Raw genomic sequence first — 18,497 nt, forward strand, 5'->3', positions numbered from 1 at the left:
GCCTGCCAGCCATTGGGGGGCCATGCTCATCTCCCAGGCTCAGGGCCAGAATGGACCCACCAATTGTTGGGGAACCCTGCTCATCTCCCAGTCTTGGGTGGCCAGAGTGAACCCACTGATTATTGGGGGACTCTGCTCTTCTCCCAATCTCAGAGGGCCATACTTGGAGTCCACTGGTCCAGAATAGAATGGAGGGGGGAGAATGGGCCCAATGACCTTGGAGAAATTGTCAAGTTTTCCCCTGAGTGGTAAACATTTAATTTAGAGAAAAAGAATCCTGTTTTCTCCTTCAGTGATCTGCTTAGCTCCTTAATTCAAGGGAAGGGAAAGTCTGTGTAGGATGTGCATCACTTCCTCCTCTCTCTGTCCCTTGCCTCTATTTGAGTTGGACAGTGCAGCTCTAGACAGACCCAGTCTGGGCAGGATGGGTCAGGTATCCCCTAGCCTGAATTCCTTCCATCTAGATGGGGGAGCTTCCAGTCTAGGGGGCCCTCTGCCAGAAGGTGGAGGAGTTGAGGAGAGAGTACTTGGGGAATGGACCTTCCCAAGGTCACCCAGGTCACCCTACTCTGCCGCAGCTGCCTCTAATGATCATTAAAATAAATGTTTGCTAAATTAATTGTAACAATCATGATAAAGGAACAGATGAGAATAACATCATCATGATGATGATGATGATGATGATGATTTTCTGAATTAACCAGACTGCAAGCCCTATTTTTACACTAAAGGTGATAATGGAGTTAATGTAATAGAAAGGGCTCCTTTAAAACTCAATGGAAATGTGAGTTTCTAATCGTTATTATTTTGAAAACCAGCCTAATGAGCCCAATGTGTTGGAGGGAATATGGAATTGGGAGTCAGGAGACCCAAGTGGGCATCCAGGAGCTGTTATGGGCAGTCCCCTTTTGAGCCTCATTCCAACTGACTGCCTGCGTCCTGGAAGTGGCTGGGGTGACCACCAACAGCCTGCCCATCCCTCTGGTGTTGAGGTTACTCTGCAGAACTTTTGTCTGAGCTCCCAGGAGATCATGGGTATAAGCTCCATCATATATTCAGCAAACAGTGAGAGTCCAGCTCCCTGGCAGAGGATAGCACTCTGGGTCCTTGTCCTTAAATCCAGAGAGACCTTCCTGCCCAAATTGCCTAAGAGGACTTGTAGGGGGAGATTGTGTGAACCAGTGGAAAACTGACCCAAGTCAGAGCATCTGCTAGTGAGGATTTTTACCTGGGTTCCCTCAGGCTGGTGACCTCGGGTCACTGACCTCACTTGCTGTGAGGTGAGTGAGACAGACTGGACTGAATGACCTCTTGCATCAGTCTAGTCAAGACCTAGTCAACTGTCTTTGATTCTCACCCTTGCTGCTAAGCAAGGCTGTTCTGACTGAAGGCTTCTCCCCCGCATCTCCCACCCCAGTCCAGTTTGTAATATGGGCCCTTCTCTGTCCATATTTTGACTCAGCCCCCATTGCCTCCAGGAGAAGAGTGGTTTGTTGGCTTTTTCTTCATTATCTGTCACCATGGCCCGTTATGGGCTCCTGAGGGTCTACAGTGGAGTCTTCTGCCTGTTCAGGTGCAGCTCCTCTGATGGGGGAGTCACGTCTGGGGTCCAGGGCCCTTGCTGAGAATATGGACCTGAGAGCTTCTTCTTGCTTCCCTCAGCACCATCTGTACCCCCTGGGGCTTCTTGGTAGCTGGGTACCATCCACCTTCCCACAGCTGCCTACTTCTGTTCCCTATAAGGAGGGTGGGCTCTTCTGCTCTGCTGTGCTCTGAGGTTTGGGGAAAATGTCTTCCTTCTGAATTTGCCTGAGCAGGTGTACCCAATGGGGCCTGGTCCACAGGGTGGGCAGATCAGCAGGACCCCACCTCGAGAAGATGGAAAGTGTGGACAGCTGGCCTGTCCTGGCTCCATGACCTGGGGTGGTGGCTTGATATCTTAGAGGTCTTGTCATCTTTGTTTGTCAAGAGTCACCATTCTTCCCAATGAAGTCATTAGTCAAAGAAAAAAAACCAAGATCAACAGACAGAATTCTGGTATACTTTCTTCAGGCCCTCCCTGTGTGAGAACATCTATCTCTTCCTTCCTCCATCCATCCATCTGACTGTCCATCCATCCACCCATCTATCCATCCCTCCCTCCATTGATCCATCGGTCTGTCTCCCTGTCCATTCATCCATCCATCCATCCATCCATCCATGCATCCCTCTTTCTTTGATTTCTATTCTTCTGGGCCCCGTGTGTTACTGATCTTGGTTCTGGGGCTGCCCTTGTTCTTTCTCTGGGGTTCTCCATGTGACAGATACGCCCTGTGATTCTTGCTTTGCATCTTAATTGTCTACTTCCTGTTTAAATCATGGTGTTCTCATCCAACCTCATGTGGCATGTTGGCTTTGTTTTGTTGATAGGCCTTGGAAAGAAGCTGCCAAGGCACAGAATGTCCAGGCAGAGAGGACCTCAGAGTACTCTGGGTCGACTCTGCCTGACCAGGGGTCCATCTACAGTGTCCTTGACAAATGTTCCTCCAAGGCTCTGTTTGGATGCTTGCTTTCAGGGAAACTGAGGCAGCCCAGGCCCACCCAGGGGTATGTCTACCTCAGAGTCAGAAACATTCAAAACTTGTCCTGAGTGATTTTGATGAATGGAGCAATTCACAATCTTAAACTAGCACCACTAACATTTACAAAATATACAATAAACTGATTCATGTCTTTTAAAAAAGTTCAGTTGAGATTTCTTTTTTAACAGTGCTTTCATTTCTTGATAGTTATTTGCTCCTCCTACAGAAGAAGCAAAACCTAAGACCAAAATAGGCTCTTCTGGCCTGCTCCTGTAGGCTCCCACCTCTATTCTCAGGGACCACTACTGACTGGGGCCATTGAGCCTCAGCTGTCTTTGGGCCTCAATTTGTGAATGGATTCATTGGAGAGATTACTCTCCTGCCCATGCTTCCTTCACTGATCATGGGTTCTCCAGGCTTTCTCTCACTTCCTCCTCAGTCATCCCATCATTAAGCATTTAGTGAGTGCCTGCTGTTTACTAGGCTCTGGCGATAGGGATGGGGCCTGGACTGCCGATGGCCTTGCTCTAGGAATCTTCTAGAGGATCCAACACAGGTCTGTTCCAGTTCTGCCATGGGGGGCCAGTGGGGAGGTAAGCCCTGAAACCCAGCTCCTAATGCCCCCCCCCCCCGCCCCTTAGGCATTAAGCAGGCAAAGACAAAAACCAGGGTTCTTCCCCTGGTCTGTGTTCTTAGCCTTAGCAAACAAACCTTACTGGGTGGCAGGTGGAGGCTGGTGGAGATCCTGCTGTCCATCTTCTCCTGTTCTCTTCCAGAAGAGGAGACTGGGGGGGGGGGGCTCCTGTCACCGCAGCAGGGAGGCTCGATGATGGCATCCAAGCCCAGGTCCTGCCTGCAGAGCCAGGCTGGTGACTGGGGCAGCTCTTCCTTCAGAGCTATGGGGAAGGGGCTGGTTGCGGGAGCCTTGGCTCGCTTCCCTTCCCACTGCTATCAAGCATTAATATTTGTGGCAGCGGCCAATTATCTTGTAATTGGAACAAAGGTGTCAGGGAAAATGAGACTTGCTTTGTTCAGGGTTCCCCAAAAAGTGGGTCTTGTGTAAGATAATGGGCTTGAAGCCCTCTCAGCTTTGCAGAAGTGGGATGATTCTACTGGGTGGGGGGCAGCCAGAGGAGATCTGGAACCCCGTTGCTTTGACAGATCTCAGGATTGGGAGCAGGATGGGGGTCTTGTGATCCCCAGGCCTCGGGAAAAGGTTGGTTCTGCTCTTTGGGGGTGCTCATGGAATCCCCTTGATCCTTGGGTCTGCAGAATAGAGGAAGTGGCAAGGCCTAGGGAAGGAGGGGGTCTGCTGGGGGCTCCAGAACAGACCGGTTTTGCATCATCATAATGCTATCTGGCACTGGGCTGTTTAGTAACTCTCATTTGGTCCTCGTTACTTTTCCTTTGGCCAGCTTTCTTGGACTTTCCCTGGAGATAATGAAGCTGGCACCCACTTCAGTCCTAGTTTCATCAGAAGCAAGTGGACAGTGACCAGTCCACTGCCACACTTGGCATTGGGGATTTCTGGCTTGAGGTCTGGCCCTGCAGCCCTCCTCTAGCAGGGGCCCTTGTCCCTCACTCAGCCTACACCCCAGACCCTAACTCAGTCCCTTCTGTGGGTGACCCTTTGTCCCTTCCAGGGGTCTTCTCTGCTTGGCTTGGGTCTCCGTTGGTGGGTGGAGAGCATGCTGGTATTTGTGATGTTGCTGAGGACAGGGGATGTCTTTGACTTAGTACATCCAGCCCTAGGTGGGGGGACCAGCAGATAACATGAATAAATGGTGGTTGACTGACTAACTGACCATGCTGGGGGCCCGAGGCTGATGCTGTGAGTCCTTCAGTCTTGGGAATGTTTGTAGAGAGAAGGGCTCCTAGAATTCACAGCTAGGTTCTCAATGACCAAAGGCCCTTGGCAGCCTCCCAGACCTGTATTGGAACCACCCATGGCATTCCTCAGTGGTTGTGGTCTCTGTTGGGAGAGCCCATTCACAGCTGCTCATCGCAGCCTGTCTCACTTGGAAATAGCGCCCAGGATCAAAAGTTTTCCTCCCTTCGAACCCAGGTCTACCCATTGTGCCCCTTCTATGGGACACTCACAGGGGTCAAGCCGGACAAGTCTGATCCCCATCCTGCTGACCACCCTCAAAGGTGGTTAACACTACAAAGTGACCGGCACATTGGAAACGTGTTTTTATTAGGGGCCTGGACCTCGCCATTCATTTGGATGGCACCTGGTGGGATACAGTCGCTCTGGCAAAGCACGGTATTAACAGAAGGGGCGAGGAGTGATGAGCCCATCTCGCTTCATTCCATAGAGTCACTGACTGAATCTTCTGTGGCCTCTCAGCACCAGAGGAGATATTTGTTGTGTCTCTGATATGCAAGACACATCTTTATCCCAGAAAGTTCCGTAGCCCAACCTCCACCCCCCAGCTACCTCCCCACTGGCTCTGGACCCAACTTGCTGCTTGGTTTTTCCGTGTGGCCCCTTAAATCATCTCCGTCTTAGTGGCCGCAGATGGACCCCACACAGGGACATCGTAGGAGTTGGGTTTTAGTGCCAGCAGGTCAAATGGACACGGCTTTCCTCTCCTTCACCCCAGAAATTATATTGATGCATGTTCCATAGCGTGGTTTCTATAGACATCTGGGCCCCACAAATCGACTTCTCAGCAGCGCACTGTTTAAAAGAATCACCAGCAACCTGTGGGTTGAGTTGCAGAGGCTGTTAAAATTAATTATAAATGGCAAAAGGTGTAATATTCAGAATATGTGAAGCTTCCTAAATGTGCGGGAGAGGGAGGATTCCTGGGGACTTCTCATGGCGGGTGCTCCATCAGCCTGTACCCCCTTGAACTGGAGGCATGGAAACTCCCCCTCAGGGCCACTCCAGGGGCCTCGGGGGTGTGGCAGCCCGCCCCGAGCAAGCTCTAGGCTCCAAGACCCTTCCCGGGCAGGGATCTGGTTTAGCTTTGGCCCTTGTAACCCTACCCCATGGTGAGGGAGTGTTCTCATTCACAGTCGTCCCTACCTTGTCCCCATCAAAGGAAGCCATTGTTGTCGGGGGTCTGGCGGAGCACACACCTCCATGAGCCGTTCAGCCTGAGTGGAACAGCCGCAGATCTGCTTTCAGCGGAGGTGCCATATGGGAAGGCTATAATTCTCCTTTTCAGGGCCCTGGGGTCTGTCACGTCCAGATCTCATAGGGACAGCTGACCACCGCCTGATTTGGGGACACTGAGCTTTCCACTTCCTGGATCCATCACTAGGACCCCCCCCCCCCCGGGGGGCCTACTCTGGTCTGCAATTCCTCTTCCAGGGAAACCAATGAACAGCCAGCCAGCCCTCGCCGCCCCCCCAAGGCAGCCTCTGTTGGGAAGGGTTTCCAAGGAGTCCCCTCACCCCTGATGATCCTTCAGATGCACAGCATAGCCCTCATGGACCCCCGAATCCCCAGCCCAATTTCTGCCGCTTGTCTCATTTCATGAGTGGGAGGTGAACTATTTCATTGTTTTTGAGCTTCTCTTCACATTGCCTTCAATCATGCGCATTTGACAGTTTGGCCATTTATCAGTAAGTAATCATGGTGGTCTTTGATGGCTTTGGAAATAGGCCAAAGCTCTACATGGTGACTGCCTTGGTGACCAAGGGCTCCATTTCTTTGGTGGTAGAGACTTCGGAATGATGGGTAAGAGAGTGGCATTGGGAGTTGGCCCACATTATGGGCTTTGCTTTTGTTGCAGCTTGGCTTTGGGGGAATAGCTTGCTTGGGTTTGAGCAACTACCAGCCCAGTTCATCCTGGGAATTTTTCCTCCCACCAACTAGATGTGATTTTTTTTTAACAACACCTTGATTAATTTGCTCCTAATTGATAAGAAAATTAAGCCTTGCGATAGCTAATAAGCATTTAAAAAGAAATTTCTGGTCCCAGATCTGTATTCCCCAGATGTATGATTGACTGCCCCTTAGCCTTAGCACAGTTGCCAAAAGCCTTCCCCCGGGTCGAGTGATACCCCTTTGGATAGGCACCCCCAGTCTGACTTTGGCTCCCCCTGGACAAGGGGAGTCGGTCCCCCGCCTCGACCTATGATCAGCTCCTCCAGGAGGGAGAATTCCCATTGAATTTTATCTGTGATTTTTTTTCCCTCCTTCACCCAAGTGTGTCTGGCGAGTGGCATAGGCTGTCTGCACCAGGAGGTTGAGACTGCTTTGGCTTTCTTTAACTAAATAGAAGGCAAATTCTCAGATGGACTGTCTGTGCTTGGGGGGCCCTTCACTGAGTGTGGATGCACCATACTATATGAAATGATCACTTGCCGAGAACCAGGGTGGGGGTGGGGATCCTCTGGCTCCATAATATCCACAAGAGTAGGCAGAGCCCTTGGCAACATCCTGTGGGCCCCTTCTTGTGGGGCCCTTCCTGAGGCTCTGTGGGACTGACAGAGGCTTGACCAGCTGCTGCTTTACCTTTGTGGGTGAAGAGGTTGGGAGGGGAGGGGGTCCTGGTAGTGTGGTCCAGGGGGCAGGGCCTCTGTTATATTGTATTTTTATTTTTATTTTTTTATTTTATTTATTTTTTTATTTTATTTATTTATTTATTTATTTTCAGAAGATTTTATTTATTTTGAATTTTACAATTTTACAATTTTCCCCCTACTCTTACTTCTCCCCCGCCCCCGAAGGCAATTTGCCAGCCTTCCCATTGTTTCCATGGTATACATTGAGCCAAATTGAATGTGATAAGAGGGAAATCATATCCTTAAGGAAGAAACATAAAGTATAAGAGATAGCAAGATCAGACAATAAGATATCAGGGTTTTTGGTTTTTTTTTTCTAAATTAAAGGTAATAGTCCTTGGTCTTTGTTCAAACTCCACAGTTGTTTCTCTGGATACAGATGGCACTCTCCTTTGCAGACAGCCCCCAATTGTCCCTGATTGTTGCACTGATGGAATGGGCAAGTCCTTCAAGGTTGATCATCACCCCCATGTTGCTGTTAGGGTGTCCAGTGTTTTTCTGGTTCTGCTCATCTCGCTCAGCATCAGTTCATGCAAATCCCTCTAGGTTTCCCTGAATTCCCATCCCTCCTGGTTTCTAATAGAACAATGGTGTTCCAAGACATATGTATACCACAGTTTGCTAAGCCATTCTCTGACTGAAGGATATTTACTTGATTTCTAATTCTTTGCCACCAGAAACAGGGCTGTTATGAATATTTTTGTACAAGTGATGTTTTTACCTTTTTTCATCATCTCTTCATGGTATAGACCCAGTAGTGGTATTGCTGGATCAAAGGGTATGTACATTTTTGTTGCCCTTTGGGCATAGTTCCAAATAGCTCTCCAGAAGGGTTGGATGAGTTCACAGCTCCACCAACAATGTATTAGTGTCCCAAATTTCCCACAACCTTTCCAACAATGATCATTGTCCTTTTCGGTCACATTGGCCAGTCTGAGAGGTGTAAAGAGTTTTTATCCCAATGGCTGGACTCTTTGGGTTTATCAAACAGCAGATTGCTATAATCATTTCCTGCTATTGCACCTAGTCTGTTCCACTGGTCCACCACTCTATTTCTTAGCCATATATTGTATTTTTTAAAAGCAGGAAAGAGTTGGGTTCAGTCAGCATTCATTCTGTTTCCTGTGGGTCAGGCTGTGGGCTTGGCACTGTAGGACATTGCATCTTCAGAGAAAGAAGCAGAGGCTGGGAAGGTTTGGGAGGCTCTCCAGAAAGCCAGTTGCACCCTATTGAGACTGGTGGCAAGGAGTCCGAGGTCCTCTGTCTCCACCCCCCTTCACCCCCCCACACACCCCCTATCACCTGGGCACTTTCTGCCCCTTTTCTTGCCTGACAGTTCTAGATTTCTCTAACTCCTCCCTTTTCTTGCTCCTCATGTTTGGTTCTAGAATGCTGACATTTATAATGCTCATCCAATGATCTGGGGATCCCCCCCCCAATCCCTGATTTTACAGATGAGGAAACTGAGGGCATGGTCAACTGGTGCCTTGCCCATCATCACAGATGGCAAGAACATTAATGGGCTTCAAAAACAGGTTCATCCACTCCCTTCCAGGTCTTTTCTCCAATTTCATCATCCTGGGGAATATTTTCTCCTGAAGGAAAATGAGATTATTTCAGTCCTGAATATATAAATATTAGAAATCATTCAAAAATTGTTCTTGACTGGCAAGTCCTCTGTTGGTTGACCACAGGCCCAACGTGACTTCTTTCTTTCTCCCAGAAGGACAAATTGACCCCAAAAGAAGTTCGTCAAGAAATGGAAGTGTTGTTTTAGCTTCCAAAGGGCCCCCATTCCAAGACCTGCTGTATAGTGCTGGTGCTAAAGTGGAGTCCTTTGTGTCTTCACCCTAAGGTGTTTTTTTTTAAGGTCTTTGCAAGGCAAATGGGGTTAAGTAGCTTGCCCAAGGCCACACAACTAGGTAATTATTAAGTGTCTGAGACCAGATCCGAACCCAGGTACTCCTGACTCCAGGGCCGGTGCTTTATCCGCTGTGCCACCTAGCCACCCCAAAGTTATTTTTTAATGGTTAAAACACCCCACACTGCGACATTGGCTTCCTTCTGAAAAGCTCCATTTTAGACCCGGGGGGCGGGGGTGCGGTACTGAACATGGGTTGAGGCTCAGGTATGTTGGGCTCAGGGTTTCCCTACACTGCCTCATTAGCCAGCTGCTTTCAGGAAGGCTGCCTTGTTCATTTTGTCAGGACCCTCCTTGGCCTGCCAGGTTGACCTGGTACCACTGTGTCAGAGTTTGGCTCTGATGTATGTACCACAGCCCCTGTTCCCTCACCTATGTCCCACTGTAGGAAGGCATCCTCTGTTGGCCTCTCTTCGCCAGGAGCCTCTGTAATTTGCCGAAAATGAAGTGTGACTGAAGGCTCTGGACACTTGTGTGGTTCCCCGACTTTCTCTTGCTGTGGCCCAGTCACCCACAGTGGAGGCAAGAGAAGGGTCTAGATGCTCCTCTCGGCACCTCCCAGTGGAAGCAAGGGTGTGGGGTGGCTCTATGAGGGGGCCGCTGCTGCACCCGTGAATAGTTGTTAGATTCAGGTCAGTGAGTTTGGGTGGCTGCATTTCATGGCAAAGTCTGAAAATGCAGATTTGTTTTCAGTTGGGACAATGAATTCAGACTGTGCATCTCATCCTGAATGAAGGCTAAAGAGATGGGAGCGTTTCTCTGGCCCTGGGGAGAGAATGGAGAGAATGATGTCATACCACATTATTTTTATTAATAATGTTTATCATTAAGGAAAATGTCCATTTAGAATAAGGAAATTTGGTCTAATAACAGTAATGATCATAATAGCCCAGCCATTCTTCGGCTAATCATCCCATCTTCAATATGGTCCTTTACCCATCGACAGCTGATCCCTTTGTACTGAGCCCATAATGCTTTTCTGCCCCCGGGCTTCTCACTTTTAAGCATTTAGGGAACATTTTATTTTTTAAAAAATGTTGATGTCCATGGATATAATTCAGGAAAGATGAAGAAAAAAAGATCTCGCCTGGAGTCCCATCTTCTGACTTACTCCTGTGGCTATCCTATAAATAATCCCAAGCCATTGTAGAGTCAAGAGTTTGGTCCTTTTAATGTCTCCCCTCCCTCCCCCGTGGTCTGGAGAAAAAGTCTGTGGAACCTCTCTTCCTGGAACGCTCCCTTTGGCTGGAGGTGACTCTGGTCCCTCCCCGCACGCTGCGCCAGAAATCCCCTCAGGAGGATGCAGAGGAGGAAAGAGGCTTTTCTGGGCAAGGGAGCACTTGTCTTGGGCCTTGAAGAAAGGCCAGATTCTAAGGGTCAGCAGGGAGTTGGGTGTGACAGCCTGTCCCAAGGTAGAGAGATGGCCCCAGGAATCTCGATTCCCATCAGTGTGACTTCACCCTGGGTCATCATGGGCAAGTCATTTATTTGTCATCCAGATAATGGTGGCCAGCTCTGCTACATGGCAGCCCTACCTGGGATTCTGAAGACCGTTCCGGGTTCACTGGCTCTTGGTACTTATCCTGTTGTCTGGGGCTGGTATACAGGAAATGCTTAATAAATGTAGGCAGTTTCTCCTCCTCCCTGGACTCTCTGACTTTATAAAGGTTCTGCTGAGCAGCACAGCCCTTATTTCTCAGTAGGTTGCTCAGTAGGGGCCCACACAGACTAAGATTGAGGACCCCAAACCAGGAGGTTAAAGACTTCCTGGCCAGGCTCCCACAGCTCAGCATCATCAGAGCTGGGATTCAAACTCAGTCCTCCACAGGGCTAGAAAAGGCATTTCTGATGCCTCCACCCTTACCCCGTCAGGTCATCTTTGACCCAGTTAGTGCCACTAAGACCAGCGTACATGAAGCAGGTGAGCATTAATGCCCTCCTCTCCTCCCACTTGTAAGGCAGTCATCCTTGGAAATCCCTGACTGATGGAGCAGGGAGAGGCATCAATGATCAGTGTAGAGAAGGAGGAACCTCCAAGGCCAACTGTAAAAGGAGCTTCCTCAGTTTAGACCTAAGGAAACAGGTCCCACCTGGATGCATTGAGAACTAGGTACATGACCCTGGGCAAGTCATTTTACTTTTTACTGTCTGAGGCAAATCTAGCCTGGAAATTAGACATAGGTGGCAGAATCTGTTGGAGATCTGGACCAACTGGGAGGGGAGGGGTGAGCACCTTTTTGTTGTCCATATGGATGAATGAGCCAGTGTTCCTCGAGGCCCATCCCACAAATGGTGGACCATGGTCAGGGGTCCTCAGGTAGAGACAGCTGGAATTCCCTGCTAGAGATTTAGAGCTTTAATCAGAGGACTAATTATTATTAATACCATTTTAATCACATCTTATGATATACACTTACTGTCCATTTAAAGCCAAATGCACGATTATGATTTTATGATAAGGAATATGGAAGGGAATGATTAATCCAGAATACTCTAATTGATATCAATGAGCATTTCAAGATGACTACCGGTCACACCGACTTGGCCAGGACAGCTAATGGGGGGGGGGGTCTTAAGATGGAAGCGCATCTCTGGGACACCATCACCGTGGCCTGGGTGAAGATGTTGACTGTGGAGGTCTGGAGAAATGATCCATCAGCCTCCTTTATGAGGAATTGCTCTTTAGCAAACTTACTGGGCATTGGCAATATCTGTGCCAGCCTTGCCCACTGTCTGACCTTGAACACAGAATGTTGGATTGCTTCAAATAAAAAAGGAAGACCTGCCCAGCAAGCGCCAAGACCCCCAGGGTGTTTGCAAGTCAATACTTCATGAAAGGAGGATAAGCTCAGTGAAGCTTTGCTGTGTACCGGTCCCTGGCCTGCCCTCAAGGAGAGGATGTTCTACTGGGGACTCCAACATCTTGAGAAGGGAAAGCATCTATTGTAGCAATAGATGTAGTTCCTGTAAAACAGGAACTCATTTTTTCCTATCTTCACCCTGTGAGGTTGGGGGGGGGTGCCCTTCCAGAAGTGGCAGCATCTGTCCCTTTTCTATGAGGTAAAGGTAGGAATAGGGGGATCAGGGGTATGAACTTGGGGAGCTGCAGGAGAGCTTGGTGGGCCTGGGTGAGCCCAGGAATGATGGCATCCCATTCATCGAGAGTGAGAACTCTGGGTTCTTGCCTCCCTAGGTTCTCCCCTTCCCTCCATTTCCCAGGGGTCCTCCTGGAGTTGGAACACATCATGTCCTCTTTGGAGGGTAGGGAGCCCCTTGGCCACCCTGACCTGGTGGATTGACTGGGTCCACTTCAATATACTGTTGATTGCCCCTGTCATTTGCCTTCTCGGGGCTTCAGTGTCTTGATCTGTACAATCTTTGGGTTGGGTTAGCCACCCCCCACATCTTCCTCTTCCATCTCCCAATCTGTGCTTCTATGATGCCTTATCGTGCTTCCGTTCTTGGATTGTTGACTCCACCTTAAGTCCTATTCCTCACATTTAGGCAGCTCAGTTTCCCTTTTGAGTTTACTGAGGAGTGGAGTGGGCGCAGTCCAGCCCAGCTTTCCTAATTGGATTTAAAAAGGTAAACTCAGTGGCCCTGCTTTGTCCGTTGCCCTTCTTGTCCCTCTCGCCATGCAGGTATTGGATTATTTTGTCACACCAACATTAATATTGGAAGCACACATATAATCTGAAGTCAGCAGGTTCACACACTACTATCTCATTAAATTTTCAGGCAAAAGCTACAAAAATTAATTGGAGGCGTGTAATAGTTTAGAATGTGAGCTGGCTTATGGTAATATAAATTACATGGCGAGAAGACAGTTTTATATACTGTGAGAGGGAAAACGGGTTTTCTTTAATGAGAAGAGATAGAAACAGGGAGCCGTTTCTTCTTCCCAACACGCTCTAAACTGTTTGGGCTTATTGATGAATAGACTTAATTCGAGGCTACAGTTGGAATAATTCATATTGCACAGTTTAATGACTTCTCGACAAAAACAGGATTGAAATGTTCATCTCTAGGAAGAAACTGGAGGACTCTTAGACCTCTCTTAGACCACTAGTTCATTTTACCCAACCAGGTGATATTTCATGCCTCATCAATTCTGGTTTCTCCTTACTAGAGTCAGCCCTATTCACCCCAGATTTTTTATGTACTTGACCAAGCTCTTTGGTCGGCTTCTTGTTTTAACTTATTGGCATCTGCTGGCAGGTCTCCACAGCTTATCCATAGTCCTGTTTGTCTTCTACCTGCCCATTTGTGCCCATCTTCTGTGATAAGAGTTTTTGATCGGGTGTGGCTGGAGCTGTTTCTGTGAGGGTGGGTGGGGGCAGGTGGGCGAGCATTGCACTTGAGTCACCGTTTTGGGGTTGTCTTCATTTGTCGTTGTCGTTGTTGTTGTTTGTGGTTAAGTCACACAGCTAGGTAATTATTAAGTGTCTGAGGTCAGATTTGAACTCGGGTCGTCCTGACTCCAGAGCCAGTACTCTATCCATTGCACCATCTAGCTGCCTCTCATTTGTCTTTAATACATGTGTTCTTTCCACATCCTCCTCTGGGGACAGCCGACTTGGGCCAGTGGGTTGGATTTGGATGCCGGGGTCTGGGGGAGCATCCTGGCTCTACCAGTTGACTTACCTATGGAACCAGACCAAGCCATTCACTCTCAGTTCCTTCATCTGTAAACATCATGCAGGGATTTTAAGCCAGTCATCTCTGGGGTCTCCATCTGCTCTTCTGATGGCCCTCATGGCCCAGAAGAGAAGGGCCGGTGGTGAGTAAGCCCAACAGGTCATTCTGAGCTGAGAATCTGCCACAGGAGGCTGGCTTTTGCCAACCATTGCTGTTTGGAGAAGCCAGATTCTCTGTTAAATCACAGTAACGCGTGTGCTGGGGGGCTGGACTGGGGGGAAAGGGGGGGCCCCAAAGTCTTTCCCTGGAATAGTTCCTTTTTTAAGTACACAGTCAGCTCAAGGCTTCTTTTCTCACAAATAAATGAATCATTTCTGTTACTTCCTTTTCTCCCCAATTCATCTTTCTTGAAATGCATCTCTTCTGAGGCTAAACAATCAAAAGATCTGCAGTGTAGAGATAAAAAAGAGTAGATGTGAGGAGTGTAATATAGCAGAGAGAGAGCTGGCATTGGAATCCAGGAGACCTGTGTTCCAGTCCTACCTACCTAGAGTGTTGGGCCGAGACTGGCTGGGTGACCCTGGAGAAGTCATTTAACCTCTAAGTTCCCCAAAGAATTCTGAGTCCTTATTATCCAATGTTTTTCATGCAAGAGCTCTGTAGTTCCTTTCCAGAGTAGATGGACACACAGTGGAAGGGGAAGGTCCCATTGGACAAAGTTTGTACTAACTGCCGATACTTCTCCTAATACTACTCCTGCATTTCTGCTTTGAATGACTGCATGGATTTTATCATTTGATTTCTTTCCCAGCTCCATGCCCATTCCTCTGGTGGGGAAAGTGAGGCATAGGATTTCAGTGACTTGCCCTGGGTCAAGCGGCTGGTATGAGAAAATCTGTTCCAGCGGATTTCTAGCTGGAAAATGAGAACGTGCCCCTCACAAAAATTGGAGACCCCCCCTCCCCCATCTTTTCCCAGTAAAGTACCCTCAGAGGGGGCAATGGAAGGAATGTTGGATTTGGGATCAGGGACCCCCTTCCCTACCACACTGTGCTGGGGGTTACACATGTCTAGACGAAGGGGATTCTTGACTGACGCACTTCATTACCTTTTGGTATGTCAGGGTTTACTAGCATGTGTAGGTATTTAAGCCTCCCATGCTGGGCTCTTGAACAAAATGAAGATGTTTAGGAGAAGAGAGAACCAAAGGGTCCAATAGTGACCACCACTCCCCACCCTTGGGTGCTGGCCTTAGCCTTGGCTTTGGAACTTGGTGTGCATTTCTAAGGCAGTCCAGAACAAAGAGTGTGATGTCTTGGGTAGAATCTGGAATCAAAAAGGAGAGACTGGACTTTGGGTCAGCCCCAGTTGGGTAGGAGTAAATGCATTGTCTTAGACTTGGGCTCCACAACCACCAGCCTCTTAGGAAACTAGGGGTTGAGTGGGGTGGAGGGTGGGGGTGGGGTGGGGGAGAACCCTGGAAACAATAGTTTTAGGTAGCAACGAAAGGGAGGAAGAGGGAAGGAGAGAGGGCTTGGCTTATTAAGGGGCCAAGCAAGGTTCTAAGTACAAAATAGCAAAGCCATTCTCCTGCTCCCAGTTTGCTAATTGGGGGAGACTCAAAATAAAAGGAAGTTGGGGGGGGGCAGGACTGATCCAGGGACAGTAATAAGGTCTCACTTTTGCAGTTCTTTTTCTTAGAGCGTTTCTTGAGTATTGGGTTTGATGCCTGGTATTGGCGTTCACATTTTAGGAAAGTCATTGATAAGTGGAAGGCATCCAGGGCAGCTGGGATAGGGGGTTGCAGCCTTGGAGTTGGCCAGGGTTCAGAACTGCTTTCTGCAAGCCTTTGAAGGGCTCTCTCAGGGAAGAGGGGGCTCCTGCAGCCTGCTTGGGTCAGATGTTTATACCCATCAGCCCCACCTATTGGGAGCTTCTCCATTCACCCATATTTTCCCTTCTCTAGGCCAGACACCCCCAGATTCTCCAGATATCTCTAAGTTTGTCATGAGCTCAGTAGTCTTCTGTAGCTGCTTTTGAGCCTTAAGGTTCACAAAGTCTTGTGGGGGGGGACCTTCGGGTACCCCATCCCAACCAGGGTCCAACTGCTCCTGGCATCATCATGGCGGAGTGTGTGTATAATAGACATAAATGCTTTCAGATGATATCATTGATGTGCTTTGTTTGAAGAGCTCTCTCACAGGGGGGGAGTGATCTGTAAATAGGGTAATATAAAAACAAAACATTTTTTAAAAACCAAAACAGCTGAAAGGGACCTTATACAGACCCCTTTTAGCAGGGTGAGGGGTCAGGTACTTTACCTCCAGTAAAACAGCTAGTACAAATTGGAAGCATACAAAATTGGAACCCTTGATTTTTTTCATGCCCCAAGCCCCAGCCCCCTCCACTGGACCACACTGCTTCTGCCTTGAATGCTCTAAGAAGGAAGCACCCTTGCCTCCTCAGAGCCCCTTTTTCTGGGGTTCAGATTTGCTTCTTGGCAAGCCCAGCCTCCCCCTGCTCATTGCCCCCTCTCTGGGGTCTGGGGAGAAAGGGGCTGGTCCTTAGGTTATTGTCCATGGGGGAGGCATCACCAGGAGTGGCTACAGGTAACAGACGCTTCTGTCCCACATCCCCCCATTCCCCTGAGCCTCCCTAGGTCCTCTGTCGACTGGCAGGGAGGCCAGAGCTCCCTCGCCTCCTCCTGGCTCTGTTTCCCTGCCTGGTGTTGGCTCCGGGCCCTAAGACAGACCAGGTTTCTTTGTCACCTTGTCTCAGTGACAGCTCCGTCATGTCGTCGCCGGCTTCTGTGTCCATGACACTCGCCGTCTGAAGTCTGCGCAGGGCGTCATTCAACGGGCTGCAGTCGGTCTTATCAGCCTGTGCCGAGCAGAAGTGACTGGCTGCTTTCCTCGTGTCTTTAACTTTTAATTGAAATCACTCACTTGCCACCCCTGCTGTTCTGAGTCTGGGGATCATTACGCCAGGCCCATCTGTCCTTTGAACCACCCGGGACTCTTATTCTCCTCCTCAGAGCTGCTTCTTGGAAGGAAGCAGGTCCTCCCCGATAACTCACCCAAGTGGACTTCAGGATCTCCTCTAATGCCCCTTTTGGACTTGAGGGGGCATCAGCTTTGGGGTTCAGAATCACCCCCAAACCCTATCTGAAACACCTGCTTTATCTGACGGACAGTCTATGAAGCATTCTGCACCCATAGTCCCCCACCTGACCAGTGGAGTGCATTTCCCATCTCTCTCTCTCTCTCTCTCTCTCTCTCTCTCTCTCTCTCTCTCTCTCTCTCTCTCCTTTAGCCAGGAAGAGTCATTTTGGGGAGACAGCTGGGGCTCCCTTGTTTAAGTATTTGTGTGTACCCCCAGCTCACTCCTCTTTGCATCTCTCAGGACTGGGAGCCCAAAGTCCACAAATTGAAAAATGAACAATGGGGCTGGTTTTCCCTCTCTGTCTTGGCTGCCAGTTGGGGTGTTGGGGCCTTGCCAAAAAGTAAGCCTTTGTCCTGCATTAGTTGTATCCCCTGCCTGTCTTATGTCATTTCCTCGCCAGCCTCAGAAGCTTTGGGGGTTCAGTGCCACGGTGACTTAGGTCGTAGGATCTAGTTTAATTTGGAAAGAATTGAAAGAAAGCAGTTTTTCCCCCAAGATAGTCATCCACTGTGTTGCCCAGGAAACTTTAGTGAGGGGAAAAAATAATTGTGTTTATAGGCTTGGCATGTTGGCAGCTTTTTTTTAAAGTTATTTTTAATTTTATTTTTTTAACTATTTCTCAGTTACATGCAAAACAATTTTTTTGCAGCTTGAAAATTTTGACTTGCATGTTCTCTCTCCCACTTCTCCCTACTTCTTGAGAAGGCAAACAATTTAATGTCGATTGTACACGGGAAATCATGCGAAAGATCTCCATATTAGCCATGATGTCAAAGAAAATAGTAATAAAGTATATGCTTCATCTGCATTCATCAGTTCTCTGGAGGTGGAGGGCATCTTTCATCCTGAGTCCTTTGGACCTGTCCTGCTGTTGTGGAGAAGAGCTAAGTTGTTTAGAGTTGTTTATTGGACCTGACTCCCGGTTCTGCTCTCTTCACTTTGCATCAGTCACGTCAGTCTTCCTAAGTTTTTCTGAAACCTTCCTGCAGTTCATTTCTTACAGCCGGGTCATATTCTATCACAGTCATTATCCCAACTTGTGCGGCCTGGTCCCAGTGATGGGCATCACCTCAACTTCTAGTTCTTTGCTGGTGGACTCTTTAAAGTTTTGCCTCCTTTGTCTTGGAAATCCCTTGTGATTCTGAACCAGAGACCTTCTTTTTATGGACTGTGGGAGGGAGAACAAGAATGTCAAGAAGCTGATCCCATCTCCATCTTGCGGGAAGAGGCTATTTTATTTTTGTTTTCCTACTTTGTTTCCCTGGAACATGGAAATAGTTAATAAAAGACTGATTTATTGGTTATTGATCCAGGGCTATGATTTTGCCTGGGCAGGGAAGCCAGCCCATCTGTTAGACATTAGAGTGACAGAGACTGTCTTTGACTCATTAGATCCCTGGCTCTTAGGTCAGGGTCTGATTTTATTGATATCTTGAATAGTTGTTTAGTTTACAGGGAACAGTCTCTGACTCTGAGAGGTTCAGTGATTCTAGGATCACCCTATCTTTGTGGGTCAGGGACAGGATGAGCCCCTGGGTCTTCCTGTTCCCAGATGCACTGTTTCTTCATCATCATCATCATTGTTACTGTAATTGTGAAGTTCAGTCAACAAACCTCTCAGACACCACAAACAGCTCTGCCTTTGAGGAGTTTGGATCACATGTGATGATTTCCCATGTTAACATGTTAGCATG

At 48.5% G+C, this 18,497-nt stretch overlaps 1 protein-coding gene across 3 annotated transcripts in view; it reads left to right on the plus strand.

Annotated features, from left to right (window-relative positions):
- The window catches only part of CTBP2 (C-terminal binding protein 2), a 135,513-nt gene that overhangs the window by 29,899 nt on the left and 87,117 nt on the right, over positions 1-18,497 (plus strand). The window lies entirely within an intron of this gene.

Source organism: Macrotis lagotis, chromosome 4 (genome assembly GCF_037893015.1).
Source record: "Macrotis lagotis isolate mMagLag1 chromosome 4, bilby.v1.9.chrom.fasta, whole genome shotgun sequence".
Taxonomy (NCBI): domain Eukaryota; kingdom Metazoa; phylum Chordata; class Mammalia; order Peramelemorphia; family Peramelidae; genus Macrotis; species Macrotis lagotis.